This window comes from Salmo salar, chromosome 18, assembly GCF_965601325.2.
Source record: "Salmo salar chromosome 18, fSalSal1, whole genome shotgun sequence".
NCBI classification, from domain to species: domain Eukaryota; kingdom Metazoa; phylum Chordata; class Actinopteri; order Salmoniformes; family Salmonidae; genus Salmo; species Salmo salar.
Window position 1 is genome coordinate 41684231 of NC_138308.1, and position 16901 is coordinate 41701131.

The following is a 16901-nucleotide window of genomic DNA, read 5'->3' on the forward strand; positions in this document are numbered from 1 at the left end:
GTGTGTGTGTGTAGGCTATCTGCCTCTCCCCCTCTGAAGCAAAGCTGTAGACTACTGACGTTACAAGCCCCTCCCCCTAGCTGTAGATTACTGACGTTACAAGCCCCTCCCCCTCTGAAACATAGCTGTAGACTACTAATGTTACAAGCCCCTCCCCCTCCATAACATAACTGTAGACTACTGACGTTACAAGCCCCTCCCCCTCTGAAACATAGCTGTAGACTACTGACGTTACAAGCCCCTCCCCCTAGCTGTAGACTACTGATGTTACAAGCCCCTCCCCCTCTGAAACATAGCTGTAGACTACTATGGTACAAGCCCCTCCCCCTCTGAAACATAGCTGTAGACTACTATGGTACAAGCCCCTCCCACTCTGAAACATAACTGTAGACTACTGATGTTACAAGCCCCTCCCCCTCTGAAACATAACTGTAGACTACTGATGTTACAAGCCCCTCCCCCTCTGAAACATAACTGTAGACTACTGATGTTACAAGCCCCTCCCACTCTGAAACATGGCTGTAGGTTACTGATGTTACAAGCCCCTCCCCCTCTGAAACATGGCTGTAGGTTACTGATGTTACAAGCCCCTCCCCCTCTGAAACATAGCTGTAGACTACTGATGTTACAACAAGTGTGATTCAGAAGATGGGGAGAGATTTTTTATTAAAGAATGGATTACATTTTTCAATGCTAGTTAGAGATACTATAGTTATCACATTTCACATTGGATTTATTAACTACAAAAAGGTAAGATGTGTTTTTAATTCTGGTGCCGCTCTGCACACACAAGCTTGTTAGCTAGCTAGCGCTGGCCCAACGTTAAGCCTTTCTGAAGTTCAGACATTCAAAGTTCGTCCGTAGAAGCTGCTCCTCCGTAGGTATAATTCTGTTGGCCTAATTCAGATAATGATGTCATAACAAGATGCTCAGCGCTTCAAGCCTCCTCCTCCTCTCCACCCTTTCACTCTCCACCCTTTCACTCTCCACCCGCAGAGTTTCAGGTGCACCTTGCGCCCTACACTTGTCTTTCCATGACACATAAACAACTCACTGAGCTATAGAGTGCCTGCTCTGTAGCAAGCTGCTCTATCCTCACTGCATGAACGGTGAAGTCATTCAATGACGAGCTAAAAGTAAAAAAATAAAATAAAGGATTTCGGAAGTTTAAAAAGGAACGGAAAGGAAGGATATAAACCTGTATTTTTATGTGGGAGAGGATCGGTTCAAAACCTTCTTTTACCGGTCAGAAGAGTGGAACGGAACCCCAAAAAATTATGCTTCTGTTCAGAACGAAACGATTGGGGAAAAAAATGTCAGTTCCGAGCTCTGGTTGAAACACCAGCTGTATTAATTTATTTTTTAGTCATTTTAGCAGACGCTCTTATCCAGAGCGGCTTACAGTAGTGAATGCATACATTTCATACATATCTTTTTATTTTTTTCTCCGTATTGGTTTCCCCGTGGGAATCGAACCTACAACCCTGGCGTTGCAAACACCATGCTCTACCAACTGAGCCACAGGGAAGGTACATTTTTTTTTTTTATGTAGACGTTTGTAACCTAATGGCAATGTTAAACAGTTCCTATTGTTTCCACCAGCTCTCTTTTCACATTCATTCTTCAGGCAGGATATGATAGGAACATTCCTCCAGATAGATGTATATCAGGACCCACTCAGCTGCTGCGCTCCTGGCCCCTCCTGTTCCTAACTCTGATCATGTCCCAAATGGCACCCATTATTCCCTACGTAGTGCACTACTTCTGACAAGAACCCGCATAGGGTTCTCATAAAAAGTAGTGCACTATATAGGGAATATAGGGTGCCGTCTAGGACACGGACATCTGTGATTTCATCAGCAGCAGCACGGCCGGCGACTGGAAAAAGAGGTGAAAGGACTATATCTGTGAAAATCATTAACGTAAAGAAATTTAATCTCCATCCACTCTCTGAATATGTCCCAAATGGTATCCTGTTCCCTACATAGAACACTACCAATAGGGCTCTGGTCAAAAGTAGTGCACTATGTAGGGAATAGGGTGCCATTTGGGACGATCTCTCTTCTGCCTGGCTGGTTCCATCCAGAGGCTCTGTGCTCCTTTTAAAACCGCTATGATGATCCATAAAAGATCAGCTCTGCAGCTTGAGGCCAGATAATATATAGCTTTAATTACCCTGCTGGCTGGCTGGCTGACTGTCTGGCTCTCTGGCTGACTGTCACTGACTGTCTGGCTGTCTGGCTCTCTGGCTGGCTGGCTGACTGTGACTGACTGTCTGGCTGGCTGACTGGCTCTCTGTCTGGCTGGCTGACAGGCTGACTGACTGACTGGCTCTCTGGCTGACTGACTGTCTGGCTGGCTGACTGACTGACTGTCTGGCTGGCTGACTGACTGGCTGGCTGACTGGCTCTCTGGCTGGGGTTATTTTTAGAAAAATGGTGGTGTTTATGAAAAAGTGTCTGTGGATGAGGGTGTCCAGACTGCCTGGGGTTTCAGGCAGGACTTGCTTGGTCTGTGGAGCCCTCACTCCCTGCCTGTCTGTGGGGGGATGACTGGGCTTTACCTCACCCTGCCCATCAGTCCAGCTTCTTGATGTGTCTCCCCTCGCATGGGAACCATGTGGTCCTCCCGTAACTAGGTCCATGGCTGGTTCTGTTCCATGTTTACTGTACTATAGCTAGGTCCATGTCTGGTTCTGTTTACTGTACTGTAGCTAGGTCCATGTCTGGTTCTGTTTACTGTACTGTAGCTAGGTCCATGTCTGGTCCCTGTTTACTGTATTGTAGCTAGGTCCATGTCTGGTTCTGGTCCCTGTTTACTATAACTAGGTCCATGGCTGCTATGTCTATATATTATCTCTGTAGTAGGAAAGGTTAAAAAGTGAAAAGAGGTGGATGGTGACTGACTGCGTTGTGGTGGATGGTGACTGACTGCGTTGTGGTGGATGGTGACTGACTGCGTTGAGGTGGATGGTGACTGACTGCGTTGAGGTGGATGGTGACGGACTGCGTTGAGGTGGATGGTGACGGACTGCGTTGAGGTGGATGGTGACGGACTGCGTTGAGGTGGATGGTGACGGACTGCGTTGAGGTGGATGGTGACTGACTACGTTGAGGTGGATGGTGACTGACTACGTTGAGGTGGATGGTGACTGACTACATTGAGGTGGATGGTGACTGACTACATTGAGGTGGATGGTGACTGACTACATTGAGGTGGATGGTGACTGACTACATTGAGGTGGATGGTGACTGACTACATTGAGGTGGATGGTGACTGACTACATTGAGGTGGATGGTGACTGACTACATTGAGGTGGATGGTGACTGACTACATTGAGGTGGATGGTGACTGACTACATTGAGGTGGATGGTGACTGACTACATTGAGGTGGATGGTGACTGACTACATTGAGGTGGATGGTGACTGACTACATTGACGTGGATGGTGAGGGGCGAGACTGGGGCAGCAGGGGGCAGAGACCCGGGGACATGAACAACCTCGGGGACGTGAACAACCTTGCCAGAGGGAAAACTTTATCCCGTGTCGATGCTAAAATAAAGTGGCACAGTGAGAGGGATGGGATTCCATTACTGTCAAGCACAGAACAACCGAGGCTCTTATGGGCTCCAAGACCGCTGGATCTGACACTTCTATGCACCGCAGTGTGTGTGTGTGTGTGTGTGTGTGTGTGTGTGTGTGTGTTCGTTTGACACTGTGTGTGTGTGTGAGTAGGAATGAGGCCTGTCAATTCAAATATTGCTGCATGTTTCTTTCCTTCTTCTTGTGTGGTAACCTTTGACCTTTCTCCATATTCAGTAGGTCATGTCATTAACAGCAGAGTTTGATCTTTAGGAGCTGATTGAACTGCCACTCCAGACGACAATGGGTCCCGACAATCTTTTTTGATTTTGAAGTATAGTACTTTGGATTATCAGCCTTTTTGAGTTCCTATTTTCCTGTTCCATTGTCCTGGTTCAATATAGTAGTCAGAAATGACGTCCTTGTGGAAGTCAATGAAGTGGCATTAAAACCCTTTCCTGCAGTGGCCTAAAACAGGGTCACACATGGCGTTCTTTGGTGGTCTCAAAACTGTTCCAATTCCCAGAAATATAAATAAATGAATTAAAAAAATACACACAAAAGAAATCCACCTTTAGTAGGTTTACTGAATGTGCTCCTCCATTGATGTTCCCTGTTGCACAATAGAGAAGCCAGTATAAGTCGTGACGCAGGTCTGTGTTACTCTAGACGACTTGTTAACCATGGACAGGAAATTAAACAGACAAGGGAATCACTAAGGCTGTGACCCAAATGGCACCCTGTCACCTACATAGTGCACTACCGGGTGCATTATATAGGGAATTATATAGGGAATAGGGTGCCAATTGGGATGTTGCCTAGGTCTAAATGTTCCTTTTATCTACAGTGATGTGATTTGAGCTTTTGTATTCATTTAATTGAGCCTTTTATTAAATGAGGTCCTTAACCCTCAGCTCACAATGAGAGTAGGTGAGGGGAGAGCAAGTCAGTGTCCAAATGGTACACTATTCCCTATATCGTTTTTTATTTAACTAGGAAAGTCAGCTAAGAACAAATTCTTATTTACAATGACGGCCTACCAAAAAGCCTCCTGCAGGGACGGGGGCCTGGGATTAAAAAAATCAAAAAATAAATACAATATAAATATATAATGCCCTTCTTTTGACCACTATGTAGGTGGTAGGGGGCCATTTTGGACATGCATTGTTACACAGATTGAACACCAACTGTACAGGGACCTACACAATGTCTATATAATAACACCTGGAAGGACATCTGAGGAAGTGGTAGTGTGGTTTCCTGGAAATTAGCATTGATTCCATTCCATTGGTGGCTGGCAGACCTCACGTGGCTGCTGAGCGGACTTGAATGCAGTTTCTTTCAGACCTGTCTATGCACTAATGTACTGTTCTATTGTTCCATGTAATGAGTAGAACCGGAACATAACATTAGAACGCTTGAAGGTCTTTTAGTTTCTAGACTCGTTATAAAGAGAAACTGTTCCAATGAACTTGATTCATTCTCAATGCCTTTAGAAGAAATAGCAGTCGCACGTCATTATGGTGAAGTGGCGTGCTCTGGCCATGAATGGACTTTGTCCTCTTATGATTTATCCTTAAACTCTTAAACCCCTCCTCCTGAGTGAAAAACTGTAATTACAGAAATATAACTACATAGAAGGAGAGGAGGCAGGGAGAAGGTATCCTCTGTAGGGGACTAGAAGGAGAGGAGGTATCCTCTGTAGGGGACTAGAAGGAGAGGAGGTATCCTCTGTAGGGGACTAGAAGGAGAGGAGGTATCCTCTGTAGGGGACTAGAAGGAGAGGAGGTATCCTCTGTAGGGGACTAGAAGGAGAGGAGGTATCCTCTGTAGGGGACTAGAAGGAGAGGAGGTATCCTCTGTAGGGGACTAGAAGGAGAGGAGGCATCCTCTGTAGGGGACTAGAAGGAGAGGAGGCATCCTCTGTAGGGGACTAGAAGGAGAGGAGGTATCCTCTGTAGGGGACTAGAAGGAGAGGAGGTATCCTCTGTAGGGGACTAGAAGGAGAGGAGGTATCCTCTGTAGGGGACTAGAAGGAGAGGAGGTATCCTCTGTAGGGAACTAGAAGGAGAGGAGGTATCCTCTGTAGGGGACTAGAAGGAGAGGAGGTATCCTCTGTAGGGAACTAGAAGGAGAGGAGGTATCCTCTGTAGGGGACTAGAAGGAGAGGAGGTATCCTCTGTAGGGGACTAGAAGGAGAGGAGGTATCCTCTGTAGGGGACTAGAAGGAGAGGAGGTATCCTCTGTAGGGGACTAGAAGGAGAGGAGGCATCCTCTGTAGGGGACTAGAAGGAGAGGAGGCATCCTCTGTAGGGGACTAGAAGGAGAGGAGGTATCCTCTGTAGGGGACTAGAAGGAGAGGAGGTATCCTCTGTAGGGGACTAGAAGGAGAGGAGGTATCCTCTGTAGGGGACTAGAAGGAGAGGAGGTATCCTCTGTAGGGAACTAGAAGGAGAGGAGGTATCCTCTGTAGGGGACTAGAAGGAGAGGAGGTATCCTCTGTAGGGGACTAGAAGGAGAGGAGGTATCCTCTGTAGGGAACTAGAAGGAGAGGAGGTATCCTCTGTAGGGGACTAGAAGGAGAGGAGGTATCCTCTGTAGGGGACTGATGAATGGATGCTTGTGCTAATCTGGGTGGGCAGGGCCATTACAGAGGAACTCTGAGTGGCCTTTTTACCTCGGCAACCCCGGGGCCTGCTAATTGAGTCCATATGTCCAGGAGCAGACATACAGAGCCTCTCAGTCCACATACTAGGTCCTCTCAGCAGACCTGAGTTCAAATTCTATTTGACATCTTTCTAACACTTGAAAGATTTATTTGAGTCTGTCTGGAGTGTCAGATGGACGGGGTTTGTTTTAGCCTGCCTGGAGTGCCAGAGGGACGGGGTTTGTTTTAGCCTGCCTGGAGTGCCAGATGGACGGGGTTTGTTTTAGCCTGCCTGGAGTGCCAGATGGACGGGGTTTGTTTTAGTCTGCCTGGAGTGCCAGATGGACGGGGTTTGTTTTAGTCTGCCTGGAGTGCCAGATGGACGGGGTTTGTTTTAGCCTGCCTGGAGTGCCAGATGGACAGGGTTTGTTTTAGCCTGCCTGGAGTGCCAGATGGACGGGGTTTGTTTTAGTCTGCCTGGAGTGCCAGATGGACGGGGTTTGTTTTAGTCTGCCTGAAGTGCCAGATGGATGGGGTTTGTTTTAGTCTGCCTGAAGTGCCAGATGGACGGGGTTTGTTTTAGCCTGCCTGGAGTGCCAGATGGACGGGGTTTGTTTTAGCCTGCCTGGAGTGCCAGATGGACAGGGTTTGTTTTAGTCTGCCTGGAGTGCCAGATGGACAGGGTTTGTTTTAGTCTGCCTGGAGTGCCAGATGGACGGGGTTTGTTTTAGTCTGCCTGGAGTGCCAGATGGACAGGGTTTGTTTTAGTCTGCCTGGAGTGCCAGAGGGACGGGGTTTGTTTTAGCCTGCCTGGAGTGCCAGATGGACGGGGTTTGTTTTAGTCTGCCTGGAGTGCCAGATGGACGGGGTTTGTTTTAGCCTGCCTGGAGTGCCAGATGGACGGGGTTTGTTTTAGCCTGCCTGGAGTGCCAGATGGACGGGGTTTGTTTTAGCCTGCCTGGAGTGCCAGATGAACGGGGTTTGTTTTAGCCTGCCTGGAGTGCCAGATGGACGGGGTTTGTTTTAGCCTGCCTGGAGTGCCAGATGGACGGGGTTTGTTTTAGCCTGCCTGGAGTGCCAGATGGACGGGGTTTGTTTTAGCCTGCCTGGAGTGCCAGATGGACGGGGTTTGTTTTAGCCTGCCTGGAGTGCCAGATGGACGGGGTTTGTTTTAGCCTGCCTGGAGTGCCAGATGGACGGGGTTTGTTTTAGCCTGCCTGGAGTGCCAGATGGACGGGGTTTGCCGCTCTGGGAGTTTTTTATTGGTTCCATCTCACAAGGCAAGCTCAATCGACCCCAGATTAAGTACTACTACTGTAGTCTCTGTCTGTCTGTCTGTCTGTCTGTCTGTCTGTCTGTCTGTCTGTCTCTCACTCTCTGTCTCTCTCTCTCTGTCTCTCTGTGTCTCTCTCTCTGTGTCTCTCTCTCTGTGTCTCTCTCTCTGTATCCTTATTAGAAAGGTAGGGGAAGGGGAACGCTTCATCCCTCAACTTCTGACTGCCTCTGTTCAAACAGCCTGTATTTGTCCCACTGGCCCACCATATATGACTTCAGACTAGAACCCTATGGGCCCTGGTTATAACCAGGAGGACCTATTCCCTTTATAGGGTTATAAGTAGTGCCCTATAAAAAGGGAATAGGTGCTCTTGGTTATAAGTAGTGCCCTATAAAAAGGGAATAGGTGCTCCTGGTCATTAAAAGTGAATGTCAAGTATAATTTTAATACCTTCTGCTCATTAATTCAACTTGAACCTTTGTCATTAATCCTTGATGGACACCAAGAGGACAATGACACAACTCAGCGATTAGTGAGACACACAGCTATAAATAAAGAGCAGACTCTCTCCACACCACCCTTGTTTTAACCCCAGCAGTGTCACCACCCTTATTAACCCCAGCAGTGTCACCACCCTTATTTTAACCCCAACAGTGTCACCAGACCTTATTTTAACCCCAACAGTGTCACCACCCTTATTTTAACCCCAACAGTGTCACCACCCTTATTTTAACCCCAGCAGTGTCACCACCCTTATTTTAACCCCAGCAGTGTCACCACCCTTATTTTAACCCCAACAGTGTCACCACCCTTATTTTATCCCCAGCAGTGTCACCAGCCCTTATTTTAACCCCAGCAGTATCACCACCCTTAATTTAACCCCAGCAGTATCACCACCCTTTATTTTAACCCCAGCAGTGTCACCACCCTTATTTTAACCCCAGCAGTGTCACCACCCTTATTTTAACCCCAACAGTGTCACCACCCTTTATTTTAACCCCAACAGTGTCACCACCCTTATTTTAACCCCAGCAGTGTCACCACCCTTATTTTAACCCCAGCAGTGTCACCACCCTTATTTTAACCCCAACAGTGTCACCACCCTTATTTTAACCCCAACCGTGTCACCACCCTTTATTTTAACCCCAACAGTGTCACCACCCTTATTTTAACCCCAACAGTGTCACCACCCTTTATTTTAACCCCAACAGTGTCACCACCCTTATTTTAACCCCAGCAGTGTCACCACCCTTATTTTAACCCCAACAGTGTCACCAGACTTTATTTTAACCCCAACAGTGTCACCACCCTTATTTTAACCCCAACAGTGTCACCACCCTTATTTTAACCCCAACAGTGTCACCACCCTTATTTTAACCCCAACAGTGTCACCACCCTTATTTTAACCCCAGCAGTGTCACCACCCTTATTTTAACCCCAGCAGTGTCACCACCCTTTATTTTAACCCCAGCAGTGTCACCACCCTTATTTTAACCCCAGCAGTGTCACCACCCTTATTTTAACCCCAACAGTGTCACCAGCCTTTATTTTAACCCCAACAGTGTCACCACCCTCAACTTAATAAATCACACATTTTTCAATTGATTGGGATTTCTTACACTGTGCCAGTTTACAGATCAGCGTGTGTGTGCGTGTGCGTGTGTGTATGTGTGTTCGCACTCCTTTGCTTAATAAGCGGGGTTAGGGTTTCCCTCTTCTAGCCAGCTGTGCTCTTTCCTGTCCTGAGAGGAGGGGAGGGGGAGATGCCTGTAGGGGATTACCGGAGACCCTCTGCTTCCATCCCAAATGTCACCTAAATTCCCTACATGGTGCCCTACTTTGACCTGGGCCTGCAGTGTACTATGTAGGGAATAGGGTGATTTATAGGATGGAGCCCTGTGTGAGAAAGGGAAGACCTCTGTGTGTACTAGTGCAGCTCTGGGGTTTAACAGAGGAACTGAATTCATCCTCCTTAACATTACCTGTTTCAAATGGTACGGATCCTTGCACAATCGCAGTTCCGCTACTGTAAAACAACAACTGTATACTGTAAACACTGTTGTTAGTGTTGCTGTAATCCAGTTGTGCTGTAGAATCAGCCTTCTTCATAACAGACCCAGTGGAGAGACTAGAGTTCAAACGTCAATACCTCAACTTTCTACTATCAGTAATGTGTGTTATCTCTGTTACTATTTTATTTTATTTATTTATTTCACCTTTATTTAACCAGGTAGGCTAGCTGAGAACAAGTTCTCATTTACAACTGCGGCCTGGCCAAGATAAAGCAAAGCAGTGCGACACAAACAACAACACAGAGTTTCACATGGAATAAACAAGCGTACAGTCAATAACACAATAGAAAAGAAGAAAGTCTATATACAGTGTGTGCAAATGGCGTGAGGAGGTAAGGCAATAAATAGGCCGAAGTAGCGAAGTAATTACAATTTAGCGAATTAACACTGGAGTGATAGATGAGCAGATGATGATGTGCAAGTAGAAATACTGGTGTGCAAAAGAGCAGAAAAGTCAATTAAAACAATATGGGGATGAAGTAGGTAGATTGGGTGGGCTATTTACAGATGGGCTATGTACAGCTGCAGCGATCGGTTAGCTGCTCAGATAGCTGATTTTTAAAGTTAGTGAGGGAAATATAATTCTCCAGCTTCAGCGATTTTTGCAATTAGTTCCAGTCATTGTCAGCAGAGAACTGGAAGGAAAGGCGGCCAAAGGAGGTGTTGGCTTTGGGGATGACCAGTGAGATATACCTGCTGGAGCGCGTGCTACGGGTGGGTGTTGATATCGTGACCAGTGAGCTGAGATAAGGTGGAGCTTTACTTAGCATAGACTTATAGATGACCTGGAGCCAGTGGGTCTGGCGACGAATATGTAGCGAGTGACAGCCGACTAGAGCATACAGGTTGCAGTGGTGGATGGTATAAGGGGCTTTGGTGACAAAACGGATGGCACTGTGATAGACTGCATCCAGTTTGCTGAGTAGAGTATTGGGAGCTATTTTGTAAATGGTATCGCCGAAGTCGAGGATTGGTAGGATTTAGTACCTTGAGCGAGGCTGAGGTGCACCCGTAACCAGCTCGAAAACCGGATTGCACAGCGGAGTAGGTACGGTGGGATTCGAAATGGTCGGTAATCTGTTTATTAACTTGGCTTTCGAAGACTTTAGAGAGGCAGGGCAGGATGTATATAGGTCTATAACAGTTTGGGTCTAGAGTGTCACCCCTTTGAAGAGGGGCATGACCGCGGCAGCTTTCCAATCTTTAGGGATCTAAATCCAGTCCATGTGGATTAATGGACTGGTATATATCAGTAATATCTCTGTTTCTACTAAATCCAATCCATGTGGATTAATGGACGTATATCAGTAATATCTCTGTTTCTACTAAATCCAGTCCATGTGGATTAATGGACTGGTATATATCAGTAATATCTCTGTTTCTACTAAATCCAGTCCATGTGGATTAATGGACTGGTATATCAGTAATATCTCTGTTTCTACTAAATCCAATCCATGTGGATTAATGGACTGGTATATATCAGTAATATCTCTGTTTCTACTAAATCCAATCCATGTGGATTAATGGACTGGTATATATCAGTAATATCTCTGTTTCTACTAAATCCAGTCCATGTGGATTAATGGACTGGTATATCAGTAATATCTCTGTTTCTACTAAATCCAATCCATGTGGATTAATGGACTGGTATATATCAGTAATATCTCTGTTTCTACTAAATCCAGTCCATGTGGATTAATGGACTGGTATAAGCAGTAGCTCACACAACAGTCGTTGGTCGTGCCCCAAATGACCCTCTAGTCCTTATATAGTGTATATAGGGGATAGAGTGCCGTTTGGGACATAGACCACATGGACTTGAGCCTCTCCCTTTCTCAGAGTCTCTGTTAATACCCTCTAGTCCTATCTGTGGGAGCCACATGGGGTTCTCTGTATGACTGAGGTTATGTGGATACTAGGGATGAGTTGAGGACTCTGACTGACTGACTCTCTGACTGACGGTCTCTGACTGACTCTGCCTCTCTGACTGACGGTCTCTGGCTCTGACTGACTCTGGCTCTGACTGACTCTGGCTCTGACTGACTCTGACTACTCCCACTTCTGTACATCTTCATCCTAGTGTTTCTCCATCATCATCCTCTGGCATTTCTCTACTCTTTTACATGATCCACAGATAGTGAGTTGATGGCTTGACGCCTGTCTCTGTCTGCTGTCAGGTACAATGTCAATATGACGTAACATTTTAATGCTTTTAAAAACAACAACACGTCAGCTCCAAATTGACAGACGACTTCCTGTTTTTAATTCAATGCTCATTTAGGGATTCATGGTGTGTGTGTGTGTGTTGTCCTCGAGGAGCATGCAGAAAACATGTTTCTGTTGTATGGAAGGAGGTGTCAAGAAGTGTGCAGTCACAGCTGCTCTTTGTGTGTGTGTGTGTGTGTGTGTGTGTGTGTGTGTGTGTGTGTGTTGTGAGTGTCTATCTGGAGCACACGCGTCTGCCAGGAATGGGCGCTGTGTTATATTCAGGCTGAAGAGAGGGTTGAGAGGAGGGTGAGAGCATGCTGAACTAGTGTTGCCTCAGAGCCTTCTGGGAAGGCAGGGTGCACAGGGGGATCAGGGTCCTGTTCAATAGGCACCAAACAGAGGAGAACACACTGAAATAGGAAGAGGGACTTCCTGGGTCATATTCATTAGTGCAAACCATAGAAAATATTATTCAGTTGCAAATTAGCGCTTCTTAAGTTCAGGTTGTCCCTACCCGTTTCGTTCTGTTTTCTTCCGTTTAGTTTCTAATGAATTGAACCAAGAAGAAAATATTGTTTTCGTTTTTACGTAGAAAAACGTTTTTGCTACGCTGTGCACTGATGAATATGAGCCTCACAGGGTTCTCAGATAGACAGGATTCACGTGTTGTCCAGTTAGATCAGCTGTCAGAAGAGACCAGAGGAGAGGGACAAGAGGAGAGGAGAGGGGACCAGAGGAGAGGGGAGGGGACCAGAGGAGAGGGGAGGAGACCAGAGGATAGGAGAGGAGAGGGGACCAGAGGAGAGGGGTCCAGAGGAGAGGAGAGGAATGCATCTACAGTATGGTGAAAATATGACATGCCTTTCCTTTATTATGTCATGTGCCGGCCACCGACAGGGCCCATGGGGATTCCCTGAGGAACGTCTGCACAACGTTTAACAACCTCAGTCTGACGTCCCAAATGGCACCCTATTCTCTTGATATAGTCTTAGTTCTCTGGTCACAAGTAGGACACTATATGGGGAATAGGGTTCAATTTGGGATAGAACCTCGGAAAACTGTGATCTCTCGCTCTTCCCGCCCCTGTTTGGGAATGGACAGGAAGTACCACTGACTCCTTCAAGGAGGCGGTGTCTCTCCGTGAAACCGTGAAAAGGCCATTTATTGGTACTCTACAGATCTGCAGGTGTTTATTTCCACCAGTCCACCTATTTATTACCTGTTGACATTGTAAAAGGACAAGTTTTCATTAGCCCTAATGCGCCATAGAATGTTTCTTAATTTGTCCTTTTACAGTTAGTGTAACCTTTTTAAAATGCAATTCATTTAATTTCGCAACATTTTCTATCAGACCCCAAACACAGCTCATTCTGGTAGTTACATATGAATTATCATGCCGTCTTAATACATTCTGCTTTCTGCTCAGACTGCTGATGCAACAGGGAACTAGACCCTGCTCTCCCCTCAACTCCCTCCTGTCCCCCCTTTCCCCTTTCCCCCCTCCTCCCCCTCTACCCCCCTCCTCACCCCTCAATTCCTTCCTGTCCCTCCTCACCCCTCTACCCCCCACCTCCCCTCCAACCTTGCCACTACAAACACTCTGAAGCATTAGTACTCTGTTCCCAGGTTAGCTTAAGGCCCAAAGCAATCAAAGCTTCACATTAAAAACCTTAGTTCCTGACATTGACTAATGGCCTACATCCCAAATGGCTCCCTATTTAGTCCACCATTTTTCAGCATAATCCCTATGGGCCCTTGTAAAAAGCAGTGGATTAAATAGGGAATAGGTTGCAGTTTGGGACGAAACCGTAGCGCTGCTAGAAGAGCCTAGTCAGCAGATACCATGGTGCCAGTAACCAGTTATTGAAAAAGGACCCCATTAACAAGGTTACTCAGCGTAGAGAGAGAACGAGGTAAATGTTTGTCATTGTATTCCGTCTGATGTTTTTTTTTCTTCAGTTGGCCTGATTGCTAGGTTAGGCTTTTCAGTTCGACATAAAGTTAGAGAGTGTTCTTTAAAAAATAAAATGTATGGCCACTGATACTGATCTGCTGCTGCACCAAATGGAGGAGAACACACAAATAGGAAGAGGGACTTCCTGGGTCATATTCATTAGTGCACACCGTAGCAAACCATAGAAAATAGTATTCCGTTGCAAATTAGCGCTTCTTAAGTTCAGGTTGTCCCTACCCGTTTCGTTCTGTTTTCTTCCGTTTAGTTTGAATGAATACGGGATCTCTACATCCAGCCTGGCTGCCAAGTGGTTTGGTCTATGCCCTCCATGGCTGCACCCCTGCCCAGCCATGTGAAATCCATAGATTAGGACCTAATGAATTTATTTCAATAGACTGATTTCCTTATATGAACTGTAACTCAATATTTTAGAAATTGTTGCATGTTGCGTTTATATTTTTGCTAGACAACCATTTTCATATATTGCTATAGATTTGAAATGAGATTTAAGTCAAAACTGTAACTCGGCCACTAAGAAACATTCACTGTCTTCATGGTAAACCACTCCAGTGTAGATTTGGCCTTGTGTTTTAGGTTATTGCCCTGCTGAAAGGTGAATTCATCTCCCAGTGTCTGGTGGAAAGAAGACTGAACCAGGTTTTCCTCTAGGATTTGCCTGTACTTAGTGCCATTCCGTAATTTTTTTTATCCTGAAAAACGATTACAAGCATACCCATAACATGATGCAGCCACCACTATGCTTGAAAATATGGAGAGTGGTACTCATGTTCTGTGAAAATTCAATACATTACTAACACTTTGTATTCAGGACAAAAAGTGAATTGCTTTACCACATTTTGTGCAATATTACTTTAGTGCCCAGGATGCATGTTTTTGAATATTTGTATTCTGTTCAGGCTTCCTTCTTTTCACTCTGTCATTTAGGTTAGTATTGTGGAGTAACTACAATGTTGTTGATCCATCCTCAGTTTTCTCCCATCACAGCCATTAAACTCTGTAACTGTTTTAAAGTCACCATTGGTCTCATGGTGAAACCCCTGAGCGGTTTCCTTCCTCTCCTGCAACTGAGTTAGGAAGGACGCCTCTAACTTTGTAGTGACTGAGTGTATTGATACACCATCCAAAGTGTAATGAATAAGGTTGGCTTTTTACCCCAATTTACCCCAAAATTGACTCGTGTTACATTTAGCCCCACTCTCCCCTATTCACTCACAGCAAATTGCAAAGTGGTAACATGCTTAACCATGCTGCTACTAAAAACCCTGGGTTTAAAATGATGCAGTTTGCGCATATTTAGGAGTTGCGAAATAACCAAAGTAGGAATGGAAAGCTGGGATCTACCTTTTTTTTTAAACAATGACTATTAAAAATGCAGTTTTCCCTGCGATTGGAAATTCATAACTTAAATGCTCCTCGGGAGGAATATTTATCTCGCATAGAACACACAACAACAAGCCGACAAGGTAGATCTACTACTTATTGTAATATAGTGTTGTCTGATTTCTCTGTTCATTACTCGTTTTGTTGGCAGAGGAAAAGTCAATTCTAGCATCGTCAAAGTGCGCCTCGGCAGAAATAATTTTTCATGTTCCATATTTATTTGCCGTGGCGGCAATCATTTAGATTTTTGATGAGTCGGAAACACTGTTGTGCAGTCCTGGAATCCCTGAAAATCCTAGGAAATAATTTCTTTGTCCTATGAAGTGTGGAAAGGTTCTATGTTATCGACAGTGTCATGTTGATACTGTAGCCCCCATTTGCTCACCTATTATTTCTGAAGGTTAAATGTCAACCGAGACCAAGATGGTATAAATTATATCCCAGGAGTCATTAGTGCGTAGAGAGGTATTGAATGGTTGGCTACAGTTCTAGCCTATTAGAGAAGACATACAGCTATCTGACCTTTTAGCTGCTGAAAGGTCTCCATCATGGCATGTGGTCACCTGGCTGTTAAGGCCTGGTTGAAAGGGTTGCACTGTGATTTACTCTCACCAGGCTGTGCTGTATTCATGCTTGGCCAAACAGACACCACGAAATATAATGATAATACACTATATACTGTAGTACTGAGAAGACACTATTATCCAAAGTGACATACATTTACTGTGTGTGATCTGATCCCTGATGAATTGAACCCATGAGCTTCACGTTGCTAGTGACACAGTGTTTACTAATGTACAGACATCGGACCACACCCATAATAATGACTCTTTTCCCATGAGTCCCCCTGATCAAAAGTAGGTGAGATATGTCTAGCGGTCAATCTTTATTTAACCTTTATTTAACTAAGCAAGTCAGTTAAGAACAAATTCTTATTTACAATGACAGTCTAGGAACAGTGGGTTAACTGCCTTGTTCAGGGGCAGAACGACAGATTTATTTTACCTTGTCAGCTCGGGGATTCAATCTAACAACCTTTCGGTTACCGGCCCAACGCTCTAACCACTAGGCTCCCTGCCTCTAACCACTAGGCTACCTGCCCCCCCCCCCTCTAACCACCAGGCTCCCTGGATCTAACCACCAGGCTCCCTGGATCTAACCACCAGGCTCCCTGGATCTAACCACCAGGCTCCCTGGATCTAACCACCAGGCTCCCTGGATCTAACCACCAGGCTCCCTGCCTCTAACCACCAGGCTCCCTGCCTCTAACCACCAGGCTCCCTGCCTCTAACCACCAGGCTCCCTGCCTCTAACCACCAGGCTCCCTGCCTCTAACCACCAGGCTCCCTGCCTCTAACCACCAGGCTCCCTGCCTCTAACCACCAGGCTCCCTGCCTCTAACCACCAGGCTCCCTGCCTCTAACCACCAGGCTCCCTGCCTCTAACCACCAGGCTCCCTGCCTCTAACCACCAGGCTCCCTGCCTCTAACCACCAGGCTCCCTGCCTCTAACCACCAGGCTACCTGCCTCTAACCACTAGGCTACCTGCCTCTAACCACTAGGCTACCTGCCACCCCAATCTCATAGTAGTCTGATCCACAACATTAATTAAAGGAATAGTTCACCTAAAATATAGTCTTGTTTCTTCTGCAGCGTGTTTTATTTACCGTTGTAATGTGGACGCTGCTGTTCACTTGAACTAAAACAACCTTAACATGTTTTTATGGTTAGACTTCTCATCCTTGGTGTGGAGGGCCCTTT

General features: G+C 45.9%; 1 protein-coding gene across 4 annotated transcripts in view; it reads left to right on the plus strand.

Moving 5' to 3' along the window:
- LOC106577339 (paladin) overlaps positions 1-16901 on the plus strand; it is a 173770-nt gene that overhangs the window by 134837 nt on the left and 22032 nt on the right. The gene's annotated exons all lie outside the window — the stretch shown is intronic.